The sequence below is a fragment of the Anas acuta genome, chromosome 5 (assembly GCF_963932015.1).
Source record: "Anas acuta chromosome 5, bAnaAcu1.1, whole genome shotgun sequence".
Classification (NCBI taxonomy): Eukaryota; Metazoa; Chordata; class Aves; order Anseriformes; family Anatidae; genus Anas; species Anas acuta.
The window spans coordinates 11,212,835-11,224,454 of NC_088983.1; the positions used below are offsets into that span (position 1 = coordinate 11,212,835).

Sequence of the window (11,620 nt, forward strand, 5' to 3'; positions counted from 1 at the left end):
AGCATTTCAAGGAAGGGTTCAACTACTTTGAACTTCGCCAGTTAACTCAGCACACTGACACTCTTGTTCTGGAATAGCTGCCTTTTTATGTACAGCTCAAAGGACTTTCAAAGGCTGGCTGCCCCAACTCACCTCAGAACAGTCAACTGATACACTGAGAGTTTGTATTAGAAGACAACTCCCGGTAAACAAGTCTGCAAAGCTACACTACACGTCAGACTTCAGCTACATGTACTACAGGATTTACATGCACAAAGAGGAAAACTCCAAATCACTTCTTCGCTTATTTTAGGAAAATCTCCTCAGCAGAAGATACACAGAATGTAGTAGGCGGATATTTGTTTGCTTGTCCTAACAATTTAAAAAAAAAAAAAAAAAAAAAAAAGAACACACAAAACAAACAAACTGCCAAGAGAGTAAATCCCCCAAAACTCCCTCAAAAAGTTACTGGCTGGAGTACTGAAAGTTACGTATCTAAATAATCCTTTCCAAAATGAAAGTGAAGCTTTCAGGAATTTGCAAGAAGGAAAGAGGAAGAAGGGGAATTTACAGGCCAAGGTATTGAAAAAATCGCTGACAAAGTACAGCACACAAACTGCAATAAACTTGCTTTATGTTCCTGGATACTGCCAAGAGCATTCTTCTGCACATGCTCCAAGAAAGTGTGAAACTATCTCACTTTAACACAGATTAAAACAAAAAAAAACCCTGCCAAACAGTAAGAGCAACACAACAGCCATGTCTGCTACTCTAACTACAACGCGGGATCCATTGCCATTTCCATTACTCACCAACACCACCAGTGAGCAGTAAGGCACATTTACTAATATTAAGTGTAGCACGCTCAGGTTCTGCATGTAGAAGAACAGTTCAACTCCTAACAGAAAACAGAGAAGACATTTGCACTCCAAATCAGCACTGGGTGTTAAGAATTTCAAATTAAGCTGGCTCAAATCCTTTTTTTCCCCCAAAAAAAGTTGTAAGTTCTAAAAGGCAACAGAAATACTACTGCATGAGACTGTCTGAAAACTACTAGATATACACACGTGTATCAACAGCATTCACTTTTTTAAGAAGGCAACCTCCTTCCACTTAAACTAATGACAAGATTTTGAGAATATGCAGCTTTACAACCACATGCACTTTACCTTTGGCACCTGTTGAACGTAGAACTGGTACCCTCATCACGTGAAGCTACAACAGTCAGAACTAAAACGTTCCCAGGTAAAAGCACAATACTCCTCTCTCAAGGAAAACAGAAAAGAGGACAGTGAAAAGGATGGAAAGAGAGCATTTGTACATCTAAGGACATGTATACTTCAGACAATAGGAGGGTATTATGTAGATCCATCTTTAGTGGCATGGAAGAGCTTGCTAATTCGCCTTGGGTTGGGGGAAAATGAAAGAAACAGGCAGCTACAGAGAGGTCAAAGAAAAATTGACTTACAGATAAGGACTATTAGCCGGAAGTATGAAAATAAGTACAAGCCTGGAAGCAAGTATTTCAAGAGAAAAGTGATGCAAATGGAAAGGAAAGTGAATGGGAAAGTGAAGTCAGTCATATTGGTCAAGTAAAAGGATGAGACCACCTTGGAATAAAAGTCATCCCTGCACAACTTAAAATTACAGGAGATATGGAACAACTGAAAGCAGTTCAAAATAAGCCACTTCTCAGAATCAGAAGAACCAACTTACAAAATTAAGAGCGTTTACACTGTTTGGCCAAACAACTTAAGATGGAATAGAAACACTGTGATAAGAGTATTTCATTGGTAGCTAAAGAGCATAAAACACAGAAAGACGAGTGACTTCGGATGCTTTAAAGATTAAAACAAGTGGAAGATTAATGGAAATTTTAAGGCAGTACTTCCTAAGCAAAAAAATAAAATCAAGATAAGACAATTCCTTAAAGCTGCAAGACATTAAATAAATGGTCAGAGGACACATTACTCAAGCAAACTTACTCTTGGAAGGTTCTTCTCTGTGGAAAGAGAAAAGATAGGGGATAGGTACAAACTGATACAGTACGCAACATATCCGTAACAGAAAACTCTAACAATTATTCTAATTATCTCTCACAAGTACATGGACCAGCTCACAAAGTGAATTTTATTCACATTGCCAGCTCATGAGCCAAATTTTGGGCTTTGCCATTAAAGTTATTTTAGGCACCTTTATTGTGCAAGTAACCTGGTTCCGTAGACTAAGGAAAGCCCATTGCTGTTCTAGAGCATCCAAGGCAGAAAGCTGGGAACACTTAAGAGCACCAGAACAGGCACCACTTTGACAGATTCTGTCCCGGACACTCAGGTTCATGGAGCCCTGCATGCTTGCTGTATGCAGCAGTGCAAGAGCTGTGAAGCAAATTCTGCTTCCTGTCCCATAACGCTGACGGTGCAGAAAGGCACAGCGCTGTGGAGAAGACAAAACAGGATGCCTCTACACAACTGTTGCAATTCATGTCATTTATCAATGGATAAAGCTTGTACTGCCCTGCTGCGCCTCAGCACCTCATCACCTTTGATGTCCTCAGAGGGCAGGAAAGCACCACTATTTCCATTTTACAGAGCAGGAAAAGCCGAGACCATGAGGCCAGCAGAGAGACATAAGCCACAAGCCGTATGACAAGTATTCTCAGAAGTCCCAGTCAGCTCTCACCTAACCCTAGAGGCACCTAAGTACCAGTATGCTCACCCCAACAGCACCTTGAAGATATCTTCTGTGCTTCAAGAACAGTCTGTCTGGAGGACAAGGCTGGTCACCTCAGCAAGCACCTCAGTATAAGGTTCAGAGGCACCAGAAGACAAGAAACAAGACATCGGTGGAGAGAAGCATCAGCAGACTGCATGCATGCCTTTCCTCATCTCGGTAATCATCCTAACCACCCTTCTGAGCCATCGCGCTTCCTCTTGCTCCGTTTCACAGGCACAGCGAGTTTTGATTATTCCTGGCATAGCAGAAGAGTTTCAAGAGAAGGAAGTGACACTGTGCTTAACTGGCCTGTGAGCTGATTGTGAGAATGCTCCCCAGGGAAGTAGAAAAGTTGGATTGGAATCCCCCTTCTGCCCCGGGGACGTGAGCATGATATCACACCGCTCGGCACCACAACATCAAAGGCCCTGAGTGCTTTGGCCTTCCAATGACTTACACTGCAAACATCTACAGGAACAAAACAACAGCCTCCAGGTCTCCCAGATCTTATACTATCTTCAACAGGCCAGCTTCTTGCTCTCAAGAGATGTCAGAGCTTGTGGGAACAGAGTGGCAGCCAGGAAGGGACTGCTTCTTCTAGAGCAGCATCTGCAACGTGCTTTTCAAGACCAACCAAATCAAAAGAATTCATTTTGCTAGACACCCAAGAATGCTGTGAAGACTCAAGGCACTCCAAGCTTGTCTTGAATGGGCGCATCTTACTTGATTTACCAAAAGATGTTTTTTGTTTTAATGAAGAAACGAAGTCAGACAAGTTCAATATTACTCCAAATGTTAAGCTTCTGCAATCACAAGCCTCCCTGCAGCCATCACTGGAGCATGTAAAAGAAGTTTCACCCCTTCTTTCACTAAGGTTTGGTCTTGAGCACTTGCTACGCATACTGTATGTGAAAGCATTATATTCACCTCAGAGCATTTACACTGTATTAGAGAATTATCAGTGATTTTATCATGGTAAATAACCTAGAGAACGTTTCCTCTACGCATCAGCTAAATCTGTTTCGTAAGTGAGCATTTTATGACAGCATATAAAGTAATACCGGAACTATAAAATGTTCCAACCTAAAGAATTCCTGCTATGGCCAACACAGTTCCAATGCTTGCAGTTTGCAATAGCCAATCATGATGTCAGAGTACACAACGACCCAGTTTAAAGTACAAGGAGGGAGCCAGAGATGGAGGCCATCCCACACGTCCAACATGGAACTTCTGCACACCGTGAGCCTTCCCTTCCCGTGCTGCCCTTTACCAGATGGACTGCAGGATTCTACCAAAAAAATCACACTTACATGTGCAGAGAAAATCGGCATGGAAGAACAACAGCATGGAAATCAAAGGCTTAACATTTTGGGGGTGTGGAGAAGATTAGTGACCTACAGTTGTTGCATATAATTTTAGAGACACTCGCCCTGTTAACCTAGTTACAAAGCCAACAGTCAGGAGGAATTGAAGTCACAGGGGCAATAATGTTTTGCTGTCTGTGTTGAAGTAGAAAAAAATCCAGGAAGAGAAGAAAACAATTCTCAGACCCCACTACATAAGATGGATATATCACAATTTCCAATATCAAATCATCTTTTGCCTCATTTTCTTCTTGTGCTCTTAGATCTTTCTACTGACGCTTTCCTTGCTCATTTGCTAGGGGTGGAGGGAGTTGTCTTTATTTTCTCTTCTCTCCCATCAGCACAGACCAAGAGAGCACCTCTTCCTAATCTGCAGACACCTAATCATCTTTCCTTGCAAGCTGCCACCCCTTTCCTCCGAGTTCTCTAGTCCTTTCTTTTTCTTTCTATCTGAAACAAACAAACAAAAGAAAAAAGCTTGAAGACATAACAGTTAAATGTTTTGTTATTTGTCAAAACAAACATACACTGACTTCAATCTATCTGCTTATGACGGCAGGGGCTTCCAGCAGGCAGACCAGCTCTATTTTCTTTGCCAGCCCTTTGCTGCTGTGGTTTCTATGTCACTACTTCATCACTGCAGGTTTAAAAGAGTAAGATAAAACCCTGCAAAGCTACAGCTCTCTTTCTTGTGCTACAATCACACCTTTATATTGTTGCAAAAACCCACACAACCCTCCCTCCCTTGGCTTCTCTACCCCGTACCACATCTTGAAATCTCCAATTTCACTCTCCGCCACCACTTTTGGTGTTCCTGAGCCACAGGCCAAAAATGCCAGGAGGTTTTAAATACAAGCATCATATGCAGAAAGTACCCACCCACAAGAATCAAAAAAATAAAAAAATAAAAAGCCTTGGCAATTCTTTAAAGGAACGGTGCACAAGAACACAGACATCTGAAACCAACGTGTAATGAGCACTCTTTAAGACATCATAAGATTCAGCACCTCCAATTAAGAAACACTATTATGCTAAAAAACGTGAAATCCAGTTATTGCATCATCTTGGCTATCTGAGATCAAAACCTGTTATTCTTGCAGTATCTATTCATACAGAGCCAATTTAGGATATTGGATTAGATTTAAGTCATGCCTATTTTTAAACTGCCTCACTTTTCATCTGCAGAACTGTGATTGTCTACTTACCAATGTATTTACATACCAGTGGTTTAACAACAAAAGTTAAAAATTAGGACTGCTGACTTTCCTTGTTTTCAGTATTGCCGTAGCTACTAATACAGCACTGGAAAACACGTTCCCCTGCCATCGCTTAAACTTTTCATTATGAACAAGAGCAATGCAAAGATCTGAAATGCAGCAGGCTGTTGAAATCATTTAGAAACAAACCGTATTAGCATGGACTGGTAAGACCTCATTAAGAATTTTCTGTTACTGATGTTAACTACTGCCATCTTACACAGTTTTCGCAGACACCAACAGTAAATATGCTTTCATGATGCTCAAATTCTCTGAAGCCATACTAGAACTGCTTCTCAAAACCAGGATCATCACAGCTAACCGCAGGAGGACTTCAGGCAAGCCTAAGGACTCCGTCATTTAGTGTCCTCTTTCCATTACAATTAATTTGCTTTGATACTGAATGCGCTTTACCTTTCTGCATCCTAGATCCAGCTGCTAGTGGAAGCGTTGAATCAAGTCAAATTTCAGTAAAACACCTACCATTTTCACGTTGTACCAAAGCAACTTTTATAACCTCATAGCGCTGTCTGCTTGTGATGCCCCAACTCATGATACATCAATGTTTCCGTTATCAAGCCCTATTACAAGGGGTTTCCCAGTCCAGCCATAAAAAAAAAAGATTCAGTCCAAATATTCAAATGTTTCCTTGTCTGAAAATAAAAATCCTCTCCCTAAGCTAAATAAACAACGTTTACATCCACGTTACTCATAGACTTCAGCATGTAGAGATTGCCTTTTATAGGCACTTTTAGCCAAATAGCTCATTCTAAAGGACAACATACATGATGTTATCATCTCTTTAGTCGTAACTCTAGTGCTCAATGCATCCTTTAAACCCAGGCTTCCACGCGAGTCAACAGCTATTTTAAACACTGACTTTTACTATTTCACATTGAACTATTTTATCCGTCTGAGCTGCATACGGTTAACACGCCTTGCCATCACAGGCTAAGCTCCCTTTCGGTCTATGAATGCGAGTTCGGAGTAGTACACAACAACCCTGCATGAATCCTACGGGACAGACGCACAGCGAGGAATACACAGATCCACCAAAGAGATGAAACACAGGGATTACGGTACACAAGACCCTGTTAGATCTCAGCGAGGCAGAGAGGGCAGGGACCCAAGCAGACTGCAAATTTCACATTGTATCACTGGAACTTCCCACATTTTACTACTACAGAAACAGAAAACGACAGAAAGACGTCCTAGCGCGCGGCGGAGATCCACCTAGAGGTGCACGTACAGCCTTTCATGTCACACACAAGCTCAGACTGGCAGCAGGCGAGCTGACGCCGCTCAGCATTCACACGGTTTCACTCGTCCCTCCGCATGTAATTCGGATCGCAGGCACTTCGGATACAAATAAATCAAGACGTGGATGCCTTACCTTCCTATTTTACAAGCCGCTGCAGTTCTCAGATTATGAGTCAGTCATAGGTTCATCTGCAGAGGAATGACTCAGTATAAACTTTTAAACACTCGTTATTTTTTTTTTCCCCCCCTCTCTCCCTAACCCGCACCGCGGTCACTAATTCGAGCGGGCGACGCCGCGATGCTGCGAAAAACAGCGCAGGAAAAATGAATGGCGTTAAAAATAAATAAATAAATAGGGAAAAAAAAAAAAAAAAAAAAAAGCAAAACACACACAAAGCTCCGCTCCTGCCAGCCGCCCGGGCTGCAGACGGGGATAAAAAAAAATAATAATAATAATAAAATAGAATAAAATAAAGCCACGGCCACGGGTTTATCTCACACCTCCCCCCCCCCCCCAGCCCGGGGACAGCCGGAGCGAGCCCAAGGGGGGCCGAAGAGGGCCGGGGTTAAGCCAAAGGGGGGCGAAGGGAGCCGTGCCGAGCCGGGCAGCCCGGGGAAGGCGCTGAGGTGCCCGGGGCCCCCCCGGAGCAGCCGTGCCGGGGGCTGCGGGCAGGCAGCGCCTCTTTAAAGGCCGCCGGCCCGCCCCCAGCGCCGCACACGGAGCGAGCCAGGGGCGCAGCGAGGCTCCCGCATTCAAACGCCGCAAGGCAGCGGGGGTGGGAAGCGGGGAGAGTGAGGGGGGGGGGGGGAGGAATAAAGTAAGAAAACGGGGGGCACCTGCACAACACCCAGCGCCTCCGGGCAGGCACAGTCCGCGCCGCTCCGTCCCCGGCCGCTGCCGCCGCCGAGGTCCCGGCACCGGGCGCCGCCTGCCAGCAGATGCCCCGTGTCAGCGCCGTGCCCCCCCCACACACACCCCCCAACAACTCCACCACGGCTCCGGGGAGCAGCCCCCGATCGGAGCCCGTAGCAGCAGCAGCAGCGGCGGCGGGGGAGCTGCGAGCACCCCGCGGCCGCCCCTACCTGCGAGCGAGCGGGCACGGCGGCGGCTGCAGGAGCCCGGCGAAAGGCGCCCGCCAAGCCCGGCGGAAAGTCCCGGCCGCCCTGCGCCGTCTCCCCCCCGCCCCGCACTTCCTCTCCCGCCCGCTCAGGCTGGAAATCCCCGGCGAAGCCCGCTGCGAGCCCGGCTCCTCCCCGCACACACAGGGGCGGGCCCGGCTCCAGCGCGCAGGCGGCAGCCGGGGGCCGGGCTTTGCCCTGCCCGCCTGCACCTGATGCCTCTGGGCGCCCCCCCCCCGGATCACCACAGCACCACAGTGCCCCGGGATGAGGGGTTGGGGGTCCCCCTGAGGGGGTTTTGGGGCTGGGGGAGGGTGGGGGGTACACAGGGAGTGTGAGGGGATGTGGGGGAGAGGAGCCGGTCGCTGTGGGGAAGGCGGTCGGCTTTATTTAAAAAACGCCACTGAGGTGGGGGGGGGGGGTGAGGGGGGAAGGGGAGGGGAAAAAATACCAAAAAAATAAAAAAAAAACAGCACCACCACCACACAGAGAGAGAGAGAGGGGGGAGGGGAGGGGGAGAAGAGTCTGGAAAAGCTGAGGAGGGAGCCGGGGGCAGGGCGGCTCGACCACCACCACCACCACCCCCCCTCAGGGGGGCTCCCCTCGGAGGGGCTGAGGGGAGGGGGGGATGCTGCTGGCCCCTGCGGGCGGCCGCAGCGCGCTGCTGTCGCGACATGTCGCGAGGAGGAGGAGGAGGAGGGGGGTGGCAGCCGCCGTGAGGAGCAGTGCGGGTGCTGGGGAAGGGGCTGGTTTGGGGGGGGGGCGAGCCCAGCCCCCAGCCCCCTGCCCGCCGCCCCCCGGAGCCGCTGCCAGCCGCATCCCTGCAACGCCCACGCCCGGCGAAGCAGCAGCAGGCGTCCCCAGCCCCGGCGGTGTCCTCACCAGACCCTAAACAACCGGCTCGGCTAATCCCCTCCTCGTCCCCACTTGTCCGATTTTTCTCTCCCCCCCCCCCCCCCCCCCCCCCCACCTCCTTCCCCGCTCCCTCCTCTCGCTGCCGTGTCCCCAGCGAGGGGCTGGCGCTGCTGTCAAGGCAGCCGCGGCTGCTGAAGCGCTGCCGTCAACCTGCGGGCAGGAGGACGGGCAGAGAGCGAGGTCTGAAACCTTCCCCTCACCTCCTCCAGGCTGCCCAGCGCTGGGAAGGCTGCGAGGAGCCAGCCCGGATTTCTCCGGTGGTGGGGCTGCCAATAAGTTTCTGTCAGAGGCAAACCTGCAATTTCCTTCCTTGCCACTCTTTTTGCTGTTGTGTGTGCGCGTCCTCTTGTTTTGCTCTAGAAAAAAAAAAAAAAAAAAAAAAAAAAAACATAATAGGATTCCGGTGCCGGTACCTCCAGCAGCTGTACTAACGTGTTCTTCCCCAAAAAGAGACTGAAAACAAAGTCTTACGCTACCTACGAGATGTCAGACAGAGCCTTTCCATATTTAAAAATGTCGGTAGCTGGAGGGATAAAGCATTAATCTGATGAAATACCTCCCATTCCAAGTGCTTGGTTCCTTATGTCTTTTTCCTTATCACAATTACAATATTCCAAAGAATTCAAACGCGATTATTGCAGTGATGTGTGTCCCCTGTGCCTGGCCTATAAGGGATTTCATGGCACACACAACATTTTCAGTCAAAGCAGCTCCTGCCAACGCTGCTGCGGCACGCTGCACGTCCCCGCCACGCAGCGCTGCTGGCAGCAGTGCCTGCAACACGGTCCTGGAGGGGCAGCCGCTTGGAGCCACAGAAATGATGGAAAAGGGACCCTGGATTTTAGCGAAATGGTTCAAAGAAGTGAAATGAGAGGGCATCGATTCGGAAAATTGCATGTGAGAAGAATTAAAAAAAAATCCATAGAAAGAATGGTGGTCATCCATTAGAAACTTGAATAGGGACAGTTATCTGTGAAAACTGTGGGGGAAATGTGGACGAGTCGATATCGTGTGATTAAGGGAAACCATAATTCCTCAGGTACAGGCTGGAAAATATCACTGGGAAGAGGCAGGGCTTAAATGTTCTGGAGGGTGATGGGAGCTAGGCAAGCAGGGGGTCCATGGACGAGGATGCTATTTCAGGCCTCGTATTAATAAGTGGCAAAGGCCTTGTAGAAGGCTGTAGTATTGAAACTGAGCAATCACAGACTAATTCAGCTCCTGTTAAACTGCAAGAGGGACAAATTGCTCGGGGGTCACAGAACATGGAGAAACAAAGGATGCTCATGATGGGACTGAGGAGCCCAGAGCTGATTTTTACCCACAGATACCAAAAGAAACTGGCAAATGAAAATACAATTTCAAAACCAATTTGTTCAAGGTTAGAAGTAGTGAATGGAGGAGGGCAGCGATGATGGTGGCATTAGGCCTGCCCGCCTGGCCTTCATACGGGGGTGTATGTCTGTGAGAAAATGACTGTGAGTTGCCAGCGCGCAGAGCTGTGTGGAAAAGGCTTATGTGAGCCTATGATGCACCAGCTGGGGTATTTTTAGAAGAGATGGGGAAGTATTCACATGGCTTTACACAGCACTGCTGGGGACCATCCCCTCATTTGGAAAATTATGTATGTTTCTGGTGACTTACGATCAGAAAAGGCTGACTCAGGTTGCAGCAGGTGCAGAGGAGGAGCAGCGGGGTGACAGGGGAATGGGGCTCCTGTGTTCTCGGCCCGGAGCTACAGGCACGCAAGCTTGGCTTCCTTAGCTAGCCAAATGAAGGCTGCAAAAAGGCGTGATGATTCACTGTAAATACATTCAAAGAGCAAATATCAAGGAAGAGAATTATTTAAATTAATGAAAGAATTACACAAGCACAAGGATGTATGGTTACAAATCTTTCACGAGCTTGGACTCGGACTGGAAAGCTTTCTGACCATGCCAGGAGTGAGCAAACAGTGCCCTAGGCACAAGCACACAAAGGGTTTTAAATCGGGGCATGGTACCGTGATATGTCCAAGGGGAATTTAACGGGGACCGAGCTGCTGCCCTTTTCCATTGCACTTCTACCATTCCCAAACTTCAGGGCTGCTTCTGGTCCTCTACCCCAGCTGCACTTGGCTTCTCAGGGTTTTCTCAACTGCCTCTGAAGCACTGGAAATTAGTCAGAGACAGGATGTAGAAAGGACACTGGTGACATGAAATCGTCAGGTGGTTTGTGGTGCATCTTGCTCATAGGCGTACGGTTGAGCTGATTGACGGATCTGGGTCATGAAGAAACCTTTTCCCTCAGGTGAGGCTGGCAGGGGACTGCTTCCCCTTTGCCCCCCGCCCCTGCCGATTTCTCAGAATCTTCTGGGAAATTTACTTGGCAAATGCCGTGCTGCAGGGATACTGGTGTCATCTCCTGTCACAGTCCTCTGTGATGCTGTGCGTGTGAGGTCTGGTCTTTTGCTGCAGCTCTTAAGTTTATTATCCGATACTCAGAAGCGTTTTGTGACCCTGGATGAATGGGGTTTGCAGAAAAGGTGTTATGTGAGACATCCTGAACAAAACCTCCACTGCGTTGTTGCTCACCATTGTAGGGGGAGATCATTTCCAGTCCTATCTCTCTGAAAGCAGCATCAACAGATTATTTGTAATGCTGGAGGTGAACCTGGGAGAAGGATAGAGAGAGGACAGCAAACCATTGTTTCTCTGTGAAGCGGTTTCCTGCAATTAACAGTCATTCAGCTGAACTATTGTAGCCGGTGATGATACAGTACATCCTTATTAGCCCTGCTGTTTCAGGTGCATTTTGGCACTGCTCCTATACATAATGCTACCTCTAATGTTGTGAGTCGTGTGCATTGTGCCTGCCCTCTCCACAGTTTCTGCAGATGTGTTTTCAGAAGGCGGTTGTGTCACGTTCCTAATCGATGCCTATTGTGCATTTGAGGAGGACTTAGCACAAAACAGCTTCTGCATCTGGCATTGGGGAAGCTTCTTGACTTGCAGCTTCCTCATCTTACGCTATGGA

At 47.9% G+C, this 11,620-nt stretch overlaps 1 protein-coding gene across 13 annotated transcripts in view; it reads right to left on the reverse strand.

Annotated features, from left to right (window-relative positions):
• The window catches only part of TRAF3 (TNF receptor associated factor 3), a 71,857-nt gene extending 62,911 nt beyond the window's left edge, over positions 1–8,946 (reverse strand). For 2 of the 13 annotated variants that reach the window (XM_068682699.1, XM_068682694.1), the window contains exons 1-3: positions 7,655–7,857; positions 7,409–7,500; positions 6,705–6,760 (exon numbers count right to left, since the gene is read on the reverse strand). The gene's annotated coding sequence lies outside the window, so the exon portion shown is untranslated. Of the gene's footprint in view, positions 1–6,704; positions 6,761–7,408; positions 7,501–7,654; positions 7,863–8,805 lie in introns of those variants that run through there. The other 11 variants (XM_068682696.1, XM_068682708.1, XM_068682706.1 and 8 more) reach the window with 11 other exon arrangements.
• Between the last annotated feature and the right edge of the window lie 2,674 nt (positions 8,947–11,620).